The sequence below is a fragment of the Aotus nancymaae genome, unplaced genomic scaffold (assembly GCF_030222135.1).
Source record: "Aotus nancymaae isolate 86718 unplaced genomic scaffold, 86718_ANA_hifiasm-v0.15.2.pri h1tg000067l, whole genome shotgun sequence".
Lineage (NCBI taxonomy): Eukaryota > Metazoa > Chordata > Mammalia > Primates > Aotidae > Aotus > Aotus nancymaae.
The window spans coordinates 15,001,984-15,016,634 of record NW_026988482.1 but is presented as its reverse complement, the minus strand read 5'-3'; the positions used below and the strand labels follow the sequence as shown (position 1 = coordinate 15,016,634).

Sequence of the window (14,651 nt, the reverse complement as noted above, 5' to 3'; positions counted from 1 at the left end):
AAAAGAAAAAGGATTCCCACAAAATTACAGAATAAATGGGAAATAATCTTTAATCTTTTTTTTTTTTTTTTTTTGAGATGGAGTTCTGCTCTTGTTGCCCAGGCTGGAATGCAGTGGCATAATCTCAGCTCACTGCAACCTCCGCCTCCCAGGTCCAAGCGATTATTGTGCCTCAGTCTCCCGAGTAGCTGGGATTACAGGCACCCGCCACCATGCCCGGTTAATTTTTGTATTTTTAGTAGAGATGGGGTTTCACCATGTTGGCCAGGCTAGTCTCGAACTCCTGATCTCAGACGATCTCCAATCTCAGCCTCCCAAAGTGCTGGGATTACAGGTGTAAGCCACCGCACCTGGCCTGGAAAATAATCTTGAAAGCAAGTCACAGCTTCCTCAAATTAGAGTTGGAAGGATTAGGGAGAAACTAAAAGGGCAGTTAAGTATTCTATATGATAGAAATTCATTCATTTGCTCACTCTTTCATTCACCTATTCATTCATGAAATCAACACTTTCTGAATGCCATGCACTGTGTGATGCACTAGGGAAATACAGATGATGTCACAGGTCAGTGACACTCATGTGACTTGTACCCAAGAATAAGCCTGTCCAGAGAGCCGAGAAAGCCATGTTGGAAGAAGAAATTTCAAGCAGTGACTGGGGAAACAGGGAGGAGAGCTTTGGCCTAAGAAGATAATTCTGATTTTCAAAGCATAGGCCCTTGGCTCTTGACATCAGAATGATCAGGGGGAGTATCTCAGTCAACTTTGGCTGCCTTAACAAAATACCTTCACAACAGGAATTTATCGTCTCCCAGTTCTGGAGGCTGAGCGCCCAAGAGCGAGTTGCTAGCAGGGTCTGTGTCTATTTGGTGAGGGCGCTTCCTGACTTGCAGACGGCTGTTTTCTGGCTGTGTCTTGTCATGGCCTTTCCTAGGTACTTGAGAGCAGAGAGGGCTCTCTGGCATGCCTTCCTATAAGGGCACTAATTCTATCCATCAAGGAGTCCCCTCCCTCACAACCTCATCTAAACTTAATGACCTCCCAAAGGCCCCTCTCCAAATGCCATCACATTAGGGGTGAGGGCTTCAACATATGCATTTCGGGGTGAAACAATTCAGTCCGTAGCAGGGAGCTGATTAAAATGCAGATTCCGAGCTTCTACCCTAAACCTACTGAATCCATGTTTCTGGAACAGGTCCCAGAAATCTCCCTGTTGATTCTTAGGTATGCAGAAGTTGGAGAATGTCCTCTTTAGGATGACCTAGGCTGCTACATCAAAAAGGAGGTTTCCAGGGAGAGATGGAGCCAGTGAAGGCACACATGAACGAGGAATGTTGGCCTTGGGGTGGTACCCACAGTTCCATATATTTGTGAATTTATTTATGTCTGAGGCTTTGGCTGATGTCGAGCTGAGCAAGGGATGGGCTATGATGTAGTTTTGCAAAATGCCAGGAGAGAGCCCTATGTCCCATAAACTGAATTTGTCTCAAAATTTAAGGACTCTCTCTTTTTTGCTTTCCTCTTTTCTTTTCTTGCTCGCTGATTTTACCTGCCTTTTTTCCTAAGGAAATCAGCTTGTATAAGGAGATTTAAAGACAGGCATCCAACTCTGAGGGATTGTTGGGGTGAATTATTTCTATTACCTGTTGTTGCTCATTCTCCTGGTTGGGGAGATTAACATTCTCCTTTGAGGTTTCTTTTCCTTTTAGGAACTGCTGTGGCTCTTGCGAAAGTCTCCAGGTAATCTTCAGTGGGGGAGAGAAAACCTCCACCAGTCTCCAACTATCCCTGGCTCTCAAAAGCAAGAGGGCCAGGCACAGTGGCTCACACTCAGCGCTTTGAGAGGCGAAGGCAGGAGGACTGCATGAAGCTAGGAGTTTGAGATCAATCTGGGCAACAAAACGAGATCTCTGTTTCTCCAAAAAATAAAAAATGAAAATAAAATTAGGTAGGCATGGTGGTGCACACCTATAGTCCCAGCTATTCCAGAGGTTGAGATGAGAATATCGCTTAAGTCCAGGAGGTCGACGCTGCAGTGAGCCATAATCCCACCACGGCACTCCAGCCTGGGCTGTTTTACTCAGTGAGTAATTACAGTTGGAGGAAATCAACACTGAAAATTGGGGTGACTTTGCCATCCTCTTACTGCTTCAACACAAAATTTTTGAGTGCCTTCCATGGCGTGGTGTGAGTTGCTGGGGTTAGTTAGGTGAATAAGACAGACACTGGCCCTGTCTTCATGACATCGGTGATCTATAAGTGAAAAGAAACATGTAAACTATGGATGGCAATGAAGTGTGGTGAGAATTATGCTAATTCTCCCATGGTTCCTTCACGCCCACAGAGACTGAACTTAGCTCAGGGCTAGATGGCTCATTGATAATCAGATATCCTTGTCCTGCATTCATTTTTTGTTGTTGTTGTTGTTTGCAAACATTTGCTGAACCCCTATGAAATTTCATGTTGGATGAATATGTTGTGAGGTCTGCTTAGAACCTTAGGGGCAGAGTTTTCAAAATGAACAACATGCAAAACCTTGTCCCAAAGAGCTCAGAGTCAAGTGAGGAAGTCAGGCAAATAACAAATTGCATCAAGGTTGTGATACTGACAAATAATTCAGTCGTGGTGTGTACCAGGCCATAAAGGAATATGGGAGTGGAGAAAGGGGTACAGGAGGGATTATTTCTGCTGGAGAAAGGAGCAAGGGCAAGGTGGTCCAGCAGGGATCTCTGAAGAGAGAGAGTGCAGGCTGGACTTGAAGCATGTTAGGAGTGTTTTAATTCTTTCAGTACTTCCCAGTCAGTAGGTTAAATGGTAACTAATTCAATCATTCATTGAATCATTTGGTAGCTATATATTGAGTACCTATGATTTCCTTATTGAGCCAGCTAAGGAAATCCTTAGTGAGCCAGCTGGATGAATCATTAGATCAACCACTCATCCCAACCACTAGTTAGTTGGCTCCCTGATAGGCGACAAGCTATATAATCAAGCATTTGGAGAGTGCATAGAAGTGAAAAGGTCTGTCTTTTGCCCCCAGAGAGGCTATCCATGAACTGCAATGGCCAAAAATGTTCAGTAACTCCTACAGCTTCTTATTGAGAAAAAGGTAGGCTTGCCCTCTAGCAACATCAAGTGCCCTTCTGGGTGAAAGCGGGATATCCCCTCACCTGGGTGAGGTGGTGAGTACATCTCTCAATTTTATAACAGAATGACAGCTCCATTGTCTTCCAGGCTGGTATCTAAAGCATGAAGATGTATATATATAAAATTATAGTTTATTTTATTTTCAATTCTAAAACAACGTATGCTTACTGAAAAAAATAGAAAAATACAGCTAAGGTTAAAGAAGATAACTACTCTCATTATTTGCCCCTTTTCTTTATGATTTTACATGATTAGAATCATTGTATGTACAATGTATAGATTGTATATAATTTATTATTACGTGCTTTTGTCATATGACATAAATTTCTCATGTTTCGCATCAAATGACTGCATAATATTTCATCATTTGTGTACCATGATTTTCCTAATATATTTAAGAATCTAAGCTTTTAACATTTGATTTTTCTTGGGATAAATTTATATCTGATTGGGTCAGCAAAAAGCAAGAGGTTTGAACTGCATTAGTTCAGATCCCTTACACTGAATAACAAATACAAAACTCTTAGTTTTTATTACAAGCTATTACAAAAGCTGGCCATCTTGGCATCTTCTAAGGCATCACTGAGGACCCCACTCACTATGTTACTCAACGTCCCTTATATCAGGCTGTAGTATTTCTCTTTCACTTTAGCCATATTTCCACTTTTTGTCAGTGACATTTGGCTATCAAGAAGCTCATAGTTCACACTGGTGCTTGTCAGATTGTCTAAAGCCATCTCTCCTTCCCCTTAGGGGTGATTGAGAACAGGCTCACGATCATTGGCCAAATGCACTTCAGAGCATGCGCTGGATGGGTGGTGTGTCAGTTCATTCTCACACTGCTATGAAGAAATACCTGAGACTGGTCATTTATAAAGAAAAGAGGGGCTGGGCGCAGTGGCTTACACCTGTAATCCCAGCACTTTGGGAGGCCAAGTTGGGCAGATCACCTGAGGTCAGGAGTTTGAGACCAGCCTGGCCAACATGCAGAAGCCCCGTCTCTACTAAAAATACAAAAATTAGCCAGGCATGGTGGCAGGTGTCTGTAATCCCAGTTACTTGGGAGGTTGAGGCAAGAGAATAGCTTGACTCTGGGAGGCTGAGGTTGTAGTGAGCTGAGATCGTGCCACTGCACTCCAGCCTGGGCGACAGAGTGAGACTCCATCTCAAAAAAATTAAAATAAAAAAAAAGAAAAGAGGTTTAATTGACTCACAGTTCTGCATGTCTGAGAGAACTCAGGAAACTTATAATCATGGCAGAGGGCACCACTTCACAGGGCAGCAGGAGAGAGAATGAGTGCCAGAGTAAGGGGGAAGCCCCTTAAAAAAACATCAGATCTCATGAGATCTCACTCACTGTCATGAGAACAGCATTGTCATGAGAACAGCATGGTGGAAACTGTACCCATGATTCAATTACCTCCCACCAGGTCTCTCCCATGACATGTAGGGATTATGGAAACTATAATTCAAGACAAGATTTGGGTGGGGACACAGCCAAACCATAGCAGATGGAAAGTAAGCTTCCAAAATGGCAGTGCTCTCTTCTAACCACTGTGTTGGGGGAAGGGGTGGGACCTCATACTTCTTCCCTGAGCTAGACCTGGGATCTGCATGTTCTGCTAAGCAGACTGTGAGTCCATTTTTTCAAGCTACTACAAGGGAAAGATTATGGGCCTGCTTCTAGAAAACCAGTGGAGTAGAAGCAGGAGGAGTGACCATCCTGCTTGGTGGTGATGGGCGGCAGAGAGGGTTGATTCACTGAGCAGGTGGCTTATCACAGAAGTCTAAGAGAGGCTGGAAAGCAGGCACCTGCTCTGCTCTGATGAGATCAGAGGAGCAAAAGGCAGTGACTGTCTCCTGATGCCCCTTACTCCGTGACCACCCATGGGTCACCCATCCTGTTAGTTATTCCTCCTTCCCAAGGGGAGAGAGACGGGAAAGGTTCACTCCAACCCTCCTACTTCATAGGCTGGGAAGAGGAAGACTCTCCCTCTATAGAGATGTGAAGAAGAGAAAATGAAGATTATCCTCCAAGGATACTTAACCGAAGTAGCCACTCAACCTATTCCTTAAAAAGGGACATAATTGTCCTTTTTTACCCCCTGCAATGGACTGAATTGCGCCCCTCCCTAAGTTCATATGTTGAAACCCTAACCCCAAATGTGATGGTATTTAGAGAGGAGGTCTTTGGTAGATAATCAGGTTTAGATGAATTCATAAAGGTGGTGCCTTCATGATGGGATTACCGCCTTTATAAGAAGAAAGAAGAGAAATTGGACAGCTTGCCCACACCTGCTCTCTCTCTCTCTCTCTCTCTCTGCCATGTGAGGACATAACAAGAAGTCAAGTCGGCATCTACAAGCCAGGAAGAAAGCCCTTACCAGAAATCACCATCCTGGCACCCTGACCTTGGACTTCCAGCCTCCAGAACTGTGAGAAAATAAATTTCTGTCATTTAAACCACCTAGTGTATGGTATTTTGTAATGGCAGCCCTTAGCAAACTAATACACCTTAGCAAAAAAGGTGACATTCCTGATTTTTCATTTTATTTTTATCTTGATGTTTGCTATTATAAATGTACTTATTTTTAAATTGTAAGCAACCTGAATTTTTATATTATCTATAGGTAAATAATCATAAACTTGGAGTTCTAAGGCTAACATGCATAAGACACGGTGAGCAAACCAAGATGTTCTCTGGGCATGACTTGAAAAACCAGGATCAGTGAGAATTGGAGTGATCAGGTATGGTTTTCTATGGGTGGCAGGGCTGGAGTTGGGTTTGAGTGGGTGTAAGGTATGGAGAAGGGGAAGGTAAAGTGAGTCATGAGATCAAAGGCAAAGCTGGAGTTGGGAATAACCCATGGCTAGATATGAACTACTCTCCTTTGGCCCTTTACAGTTTGTAAAGTCCTTTAAGACCCATTACACCACAAAATTCTCTTGCCGACTCTACAAAGTGAATGTAATTTTTACTCATAAGGAGCTAGACTCAGAGAGATCCGATGGTGAGTCTGAGACTCACACCTGAGTTTTTTGGCTGTAAATTTTATCATCCCTCCCGCTCCCTATTGTATACTGAGTTGGGTAAGGAAATCCATTTGACCAAAGGGGAAGGAAGAAGTTCTCTGGAAAGCAGTGGGAAACTATGGGGTTGAACTGAGGCCAAATCAGACCAACAAGATCCCTGAGATCTGGGTGGTGCAGATTTTATGCAGAAAGAAACAGGGAACCATTGAGGGCTTTTGAGCAAAGGTGTGACGTAATACATGTAGTGAGATCCACCAGGCTGAGCGCTAGTGTGCACAGAAGACTGGGGGGTCCAAAGAGGGAAGATAGTAGCAGAGATGCCAGTGGGGGAGTTTCTGGAAGGAGCCTGCATATCCAGATTGTATCATTAATATCCAGGAAATGTTGGCTTCTTTTTCATCAATGTGCCATTGGAATTAGAACTGGAATTGAACATAACTGAAATATTCTATTCCTTTCGTTCACCATCTTTAGTAATGGGCCAGTATTGCAGAGATTCGGTCCATGTTTTTATCAGCATTTTTGCTATACCTGCATCTCAGGAGGTTTCTCTGGCCCGCCTATAAACAAAATTATAATTAGCACAATGAACTAACATGTCTCAGAGCTGGAGCTAACATCTACTTGAGTTTTCTTATATTTACTAAATATGTACTGAGTGCTCACTACATGCCCAGCACTGTGCAAAGTTCCTCCACCGGGAAGACAGAAGAGAATCGTTGCAGAGCAGCTAGTTAAGCTGCTCATGAGGAGTGGGCAGGAGAGGGGCTGGGACTGAGGCCTGTGGGGACGGGAAACTGGTAGGAGGTTAGACAGGGAAACAGAGAATGCACAAGCAGGAAGCCAAGACTAGCTCCTTTTGGATGCCCGCAGGATTAGGCATGGATCCACCAGCAGCAGCGAGTGTCCCCTCTGAGGCTGGCTTTGTCTTGTATCAAAGGGTGTCCTGGAGGCAGGAGTTCGTGGCAGAATCTGCTCTCAGAGCTCCTCTCTGCTCTGCTGTGGCTGGCCCTCTCCAACTGGCTGCTCCGGAGTCGTCAAGAGGCTGCCTCCTCCCCTGCCCCAACACTCACATGTGCTCCCCTGGGGCCGCGGTGGAGGGCCCCACCCTCCATAGGGGAAGTCTGTGCCCTGAGGTGCAACAGGACACCTGGGTCCCAGTGACAGTGACTCACTGTGTGCCCTTGGGCAGTTTATTTCTTCTCTCTGGTTCCTTCCTCTTTCGGAATTGGAGCAGCTCCTTGTAGCTTTAAAGGTTTGATGGTGGTTATTGCAGAACTGCAATGTGTGTGTGTGTGTGTGTGTGTGAGTGTGTGTGTGTGTGTGTTAGACTTGCTGTTTAATAGGGTGCTAAGACAGCAGGTGGGCCGTCCTTCCCACCCTCCACCCCCACACGTGTGGCTCTCATTACTGTCAGAAGGCGTTAAGTCGGCCCCAAAGAGATGAGAACAGACCCCTTAATTAGGCACCGTTCCCAGATCGCAAGAGGGACTGGCCTGGGCCTGGCTGCCCTGGCGTTGCGGGGTGCCCAGGCTGCAGGGCTGGAGGCGGCTGTGGGGGGCGGTTGCGGCCACGGCATCTGAAGGACTCAGCAGGTTTACACTTCGCTGACCCGATGGATGAATGGGGCCCTGTCCACTCACATGGGAGCCTGGAATCTTCAATTATGGCAATTACATCAACAGGTCGGAAGGGCAGCACTTTCCACTGAAGAGGTTCAGTGCTTAAAAGAAAAATCCTAAAGCCACTATTTTTTCTTTCTTCTAAAGGGATTGGGTTGATAGCAGAAGGCCCCATCGCCAGTCTAATTGAGCCGTGGTTAGGAAACAAAAGATGCGGCACGTATGTGCTTAAGATCTGGCCGGCACGTGCTCACCCGCCTCTGGACTTTTGGCCCAACTTTGTATTATAGTCCCTGGTGCAGGTGTGTCACCTCGTCACCTTGCTGAGGACAGGATGTGGCACCTTCATCTCAGAATCCCCCTGACACGCAGAGCAGTAGATGGCAGTCTAGACAGCCCCGAACCCAAATCAAAGGGTGCTTTGGATCTTGGAGGAGTCGCTTCGTCTCTCAGACCCTCAGTTTTCACATCTGTGAAGCGGATATAACGCTATCTATCCATCCTCCTTCCTAAGGTTTCAGAGACACCAGTTCCTATTACATCCTCAAACGAACTGGGTCTTTTCTTCCTCTCAGCCACCCTATTGGGTAGGTGCGACTGGAAATACGGCCCCTGCACCAGCAGCATAACGTCACTTGGGGATATGTTTGAAATGCAGAATCTCAGGCCCCATGCCAGAGCTGCTGAAGCAGAGTCTGCATTTTCCCAAGCTCCTCTGGAAATTCGTATGCACATCGAGAAGCACTTTTCTAGACTAGAAACTTGCACACATTTAACCTAAGTGGAGTGAACGAGTGTCAGACTGTGATGTTGATCTCATCTGTTAAATGGGGGTAGTAGTAGTTGTTCTTTGCTGTTGGAGGGATTCATTGAGGATCAAGCAGTTTATAATTATAAAGGTATTTTATTCAGACATTAATTTATTCAATAAACTTTGTGGAACAGCTACTACAAGACAGGTTTAGGGTTTGCAAGAGTATATTCTCTGCTTAGAAATAATTTGAAGTCTTCTAAAAATCTAATGTTTGAAAGAACTAAGTATAGTAAAACATGCCAAGTGCTGTCCAATAGCCACACTGAAAAGAGGGGTTGGTGAGAGAAAGAACAAGTAATTGCGGCTGTGAAGTTCACAGCTGTGTAGGTTAAGGGAGGCTTCACTGACGTGGTGCCATTGAGCTTATGTAGGAATGAATGAGGTAGAGAAGGTCCTTCTAGACAGAGAACAACATAAACAAAGGCTCTGAGGTGTGGGGTGGAGCGATTGGGGTGGCTGCTAGCCCAGGGTCTAACAAGAACAGACAGTGACAGTGTATTCCCAGGTGGCCCCATAATGTAACTAGTCAGTACAGACCAAGAGGCCTTGCTGCCCGTTTTGTTTATTTGGGGCTCATTGTCTGGGTTATTTTAGGTTCTAGTCCTGTGGTTGGAGACCCTTTGACTTTTGGAGTCCAAAAGTCATTGCTGTGCTTACACTGCCAACCACCTAAGAGTTTTGTTTGTTCGTTTTTATTCCTCATTTGCTCTGGGCAGTGAGGTTGATTGCCAGCACCAACATCCTACTTCCCGAGGTTTTATCATCGCATCGAGTAGTGGGGTTTAGTTAAGGAGGGGAAGTTGATTTCCAGATAGGTCATCTGTTTTTATCAGCCAGTTGGAAAGGCGACTTGGCCCCTATAGTGACTGAGAATTGAAATGTCCACATGTTTAAGAGATGGCCAGAGCCCTTATCCAGCACCGTCTGAGATCTGTCACTCCCTCAGCCGCCTAAGCATGTCCACAGCAGTGGCAGACACAGGCTCAGGGCATGTAGCGCTCAGCCAGTGGGCAGACAACAGCATTGGAGATGCCACCGAGGGCCCAGAGAACAGACACTGTCACACATCTGGAAGAGGCCACTCTCCTCCTGAGCCAGCCAGGAGAGTGGGGGCTGTGCGTCTTGACAGCCATCACGATGTGGCGTCTCTGCCTGGTCACAGTGGGTGAAACCAAAAGTGAGAGTGCGTGGCACCCACAGGAGTACACGCAGAAGCAAAACCACTTTCCGAAATGGCTGTCTGAGCAGGCGTAGGGCGCAAACGCAGCCCTGCACGTTAGGGAACCTTCGGTTTGCCGTGAGGGCTACGCTCTCCCTTGCTTCTCCAGGCTGCTAAGGCATCGTGCTGCCTTATTGCAATGCTGTGACGGTGAGGGAAAGAGACCCTGTGCCCGGGGGTGTGGGAGGACAGCAGTAGGGTGGATGCTTAGTTCTGAGCTCCCAAACTACAGCCAAGGACTTTGTCTTGCTTGTATTGGACAGCGCCCTTGGGCGCTGAGTTAATATTTTACACAGCTTGCAAATAAGGGTTATCTGTTTGTCTCTGGCAAGGACACCGGGGCAAATGGCTTTCCGCACCGCTGCCCTTGGTGAGTGCTCATTCTCTTTGGGCAAAGGAAAGGAAAGAGATGGAGCCTTATCACTGCTCCTTTTTAGTTCATTGATGTAGGTGGCCAACTTTCTGAAAAATGACCCCAGGGGACTGTGGCCCTGGGTGGACCATTGCTCTGAACCTAGGAAGCAGCTTGATGCTGTAGAAATAACCTGAGATTTGCAGCCAGCTAGGACTGCATTCACACTTCTCCACTTCCTCGTTGTGGTACCGAGGGAGGTGCCCTCGCCTATTGCAGCTTCAGTTTCCCCATGAGTACAGCAGGCATGAACTGCTGTCCTTGCTGGGCGGTGAGGTATGAAGGAGACAGCGTGGTGGCGGCTCTGTGCTTGCCGGTTAGCTCTGAGTCTGGATGTGACACAACCCTCAGTGGTCTAGAGATTGAGAATCGAGAAGCATTTGGTTCATGAAAACCATCTCAACGTCAGAGCTGGCGGCAAGCAGAGGAACCCGGCGTCAACCCCTTCCTCGACCAGAAGAGGAACCTACGCCCTGCCCTGCATGGCTCCTGTGGCCACCACACCTCTCCTCAAACCCACACAAACACCACAGAATGGGGACTCTAGCACCTCAGGTTTTCCGGACCTGTCCTCAGCATCCTCCTTCCCACCACCTGACCCGGCATTTACTCTCCCGGCTCCACTCGCCTTTCCTTTGGGGCTCGCCCCTTGCTAGTTCCCGGCTCTGGCCTCAGGTCCACTCAGCAGTGACTGATCACAGGCCCGATGCCCTGCTGCTGGCTACCTCCGATGCACACACCTCCCTTTGCAGCGGGGCCAGGAGCTCAGGGCTTCAGAAGAACGCTTTCCTCTCTCCCCTCGCCTCCTGGGTGATGTGTTGGTTTCTCTCTCTCCTCCCTCTGTCTCCTTTTTATTGTTTTTATAGTTACGGGTTGCAGTCTTTAAAGATTGTTGGTGAGCATGCCGTATGCCTGCTTCATCAAGCAGTAGGTATCTGCAGGAAGAAAAAGGATATCCTTGATGGAAAATGTGAAAAAAGGGCTCTCAGCCCCTCCTGCAGCGGGTACAGGGAAGACTCCGGGCCACCCTATGCCTGCTCAGACAGCCGTTCCAGGAAGTGGTTTTGCTTCTGCATGTAGTCCTGTGGGTGCCACCCAGTCTCACTTTTGGTTTCACCCGCTGAGACCAGGCAGAGACTCCATATCATAACGGCTTGACATCAATGACTGAGTCCAGCTCTTCTAGACACTATGGAGTGTCTTGAAGAATTCAGCTCCCTGTTCCCCCAGCCTTCGTTTCCTTTTATTGTAAAAGGGGGGCAATGATGATTCCAATCTAGGCAACTTCATCAAGTTGCTATTGGGACCACAGCAGACCCTGGATATGAAAATAGAATGTGGTAAGCTGCAAGGCCCTGTGCACTCCACAGGAGTTGCCCATGTCCGTTTTCAGCTCCCTTCTGGGTTGAGGTCCATCTATTTTCAACTGGATCAGTCTGAGTTGTGTGAAGCAGCTTCCTGACAAGGCCCCTCAGTTTCCAGGACTGGAAAAGAACAGTGACTAGTTGGCTCTGATTCCCTCTTCCCAGGCCCTTCTCCCTGGACTGTGCCTTGTGGGTGGTGGGGAGGCTCAAGGGATCCTCTAGGGTCACTTTGCTGGGAGTGTGGCTCTCCTGATGGCAAACACACCAGAACCGAGAGCCCCAACTCCCAGGAATCCTCAGTTACAGGTGGCAGGGTGGTGACCAGGGAGGGGTGTGGGGCTTGCACGGGTGACATTGCATTCCTGGACAGGCAGGGAGAAAAGCGACAAAGGACAGCCATTCCTATTGTTCAGGTGTAACCTGGCCACCAGTGGCATCTATATAAGGCGTTTATATTCACCTTGAAGGCACCGGGTGAGTTGTCCAGATTTTCCCGAGGGAACACAGCTCCAGTTTGGAAGTATTTACTAGTCAATTTATTTGTTCACACATTTGTTTGGATATTTCTTCAGTCACAGCGTATTTATCAAGTGCTTACTATGTATCGGAGCCATGCTAAGGGTCCTGCATACATTATGTCTTGCATTAGAATAGGTTAGGTAACGCTGTGGTAACAAACAATCGCAGAATCTCAGTGGCTGGAGGCAATAGACATCTGATGTTACATCCTCCGGACAGCTCTTCAGGAGAGGGATGGGCTGACGGTTGGCAATCTAAATGGCGCTGTGCCATCCGACGATGCCACCTTCTCAACACGGGAGCTATTCTCTTTCCTGGCTGTTGCTGCAGCCAGGGAAGACGCTACGGGAACTGTGCACCAGCTCTGAAACGCTCTGCCTGGCGGTGACACTCGAGACTTCTGCTCACATTCATTGGCCAGAGGATGTCACATGGGCACACGTAACTTCAAGCAGGGCAGAGAAGTATAATTCTCTCCTGGGCCTTAAGGACAGGAAAAATGGAAATGATGTGAACCCCGCTAGTCTCTAGCACATTGTAATCCCTACAACAGACTTGTCATGTGGTTATTATCCTGATTTGACCCACGGAGAAACTGCGGTTAAGCAACTCCTTCACAGTCATTCAGCTGGGAAGCGGCAGAGGTGGGATTTAACCTTGGGAGTCTGACTGCAAAGCTTTTGCTATTTGCTTGGTATTATCCTTGCCATGTTCACAAAACGGCTATATCACAAGGCAGAAAAATTGCAGCCTATCAGTCAAAGAAGGATAGATAACGTGTTGTGTAGGTTTTTTTTTGTCTGTTTGTTTTTGAGACAGAGTCTCTCTCTGTTGCCCAGACTGGAGTGTAGTGTTGCGATCTCGGCTCACTGCAACCTCCGCATCCCGGGTTCAAGGGCTTCTCCTGCCTCAGCCTCCCGAGTAGCTGGGACTACAGGTGCACACCACCACCCCAGCTAATTTTTGTATTTTTAGTAGAGCCAGGGTTTCACCATGTTGGCCAGGATGGTCTGTGTCTCTTGACCTTGTGATCCCCCCGCCTCAGCCTCCCAAAGTGCTGGGATTACAGGCGTGTGCCACCGCGCCCAGCCTGTTGTGTAGTTTTAGAAGAGGAGAGATCACCTCCAGTTAGAGAAATCCAGGAAGGCTTCATTGAGGAGGCGGCTCTTGCCTCTGGATCTTGAAGAATAGGACACATTTGGATATTCAGAGATGCCGATTCTTTCGATCTGTCAGTTATTCCTTCTGTGTGCGAGGTGGGTGGCTTCTCACATCTGGAAAACCATTTGTAAAGTCCATTTAGTTCACGCTTTTAGTTTAGTTCACACTCTTCCCTCACAAGAGAGGTCCTAGTGTGATGGCGGTAGGGAGGGGGAATAGTTATGAACTGGGTTTCACCAAGGAGCGTTCCTGGAAGAGGCCCTGGGGAGAAATCTGATGCAGTGAGTCGAATAAGAACGGGGTTTTATTGCAGATTTATTGCAGCCTTCCTTCCTTTCTCCCTCCCTTCCTCCCTCTTCCTTCTCCTTTCCCTTTCACTCCTACCTCCCTCTCCCTGTCATTTCCTTAGTGCCTGCTGTCCGCCTGGGACAATGCTGAGTGCTGGGGCGGGGAGGGAGGGAGACCCAGATTTTGGATCCCTGGGACTCTCACAGTTTAATGATGGGAGGGATAAAGTTGCAGGGCCCCAAAGCCCCAGTGTTTGCCTAGAAACTCAAGAAGAAACCTCCAGTGACAGGCAGAATGACCCCATTGAGGGGTGTGGGTAACTGGAGTGAAAAAAAAATAAGCCAGCCACACAGAGTACAGAGTCCCCCCTGCCCTGCGGTCATTGAGCACGGCTCCCGAGCTTGGGCCGGGCAGCTGGCCCCTCTGGACTCACTTGGGCCGCCTGCACCTGGCCTTGCTTACAGCTGTGCTCCAGTGAGCTGGCCCACACCAGCCAGCAACCAGTTCTTACCAATGCAGCTAGAGCACTGATGGCAGTGGCTGCCTCCCTGATTCGCCTCCACCTCTTCTCCCAACACGGGGAGATCTTGCAGTCTGGGGATAGAATCTGTACATCAGGGATGGTTTTGACAAACTAGGGACGAGACAAGCTGGAAGACATCCTTACAGCCATGCTGAGGCTTGGCTACCCACGTGTCCCTTCCAGGAATCACAGGCTGCCGGCAAAGGGCTAAAGTTTTCGGCTCTGGGGAAGCTGTTGTCAAGTGCCTTTTTGGGGTCTGGGATCAGTGCGCTCTCATTTAACCGTGTCTGCGTGTCTTCTACCTTTAGGTCTCTTTTCCTACTCATAGGACCAGAGCGTTTCGGTGCTAGAAGTGACCTCACAGGGTATTTAGGCCAGTGGTTGCTAAACCTGATTGTCCTCCAGGAAGCCTTTAAAAATACACATTCCTAGGCTCTGAGCCTAGAAGTTCTGACTCCGTACATCCGGCCCTTGTCCCTGTCCAGTTATTGATTCTGCAGGTCCCACGCTCAGAGGGGGCAGTCCCCCGGTGCCAAGGAAGCTGGGGAGTG

At 47.8% G+C, this 14,651-nt stretch overlaps 1 long non-coding RNA gene across 2 annotated transcripts in view; it reads left to right on the top strand.

The window, feature by feature from the left end:
* Nucleotides 1-2,234: 2,234 nt before the first annotated feature.
* The window catches only part of LOC105714828 (uncharacterized), a 53,297-nt gene continuing 40,880 nt past the window's right edge, over nucleotides 2,235-14,651 (top strand). Inside the window, exons 1-2 of one of the 2 annotated variants that reach the window (XR_001106903.2) lie at nucleotides 2,235-3,180; nucleotides 5,776-5,893. This is a non-coding gene — a long non-coding RNA (uncharacterized LOC105714828). Of the gene's footprint in view, nucleotides 3,181-5,082; nucleotides 5,581-5,775; nucleotides 5,894-14,651 lie in introns of those variants that run through there. The other variant, XR_002478671.2, reaches the window with a different exon arrangement.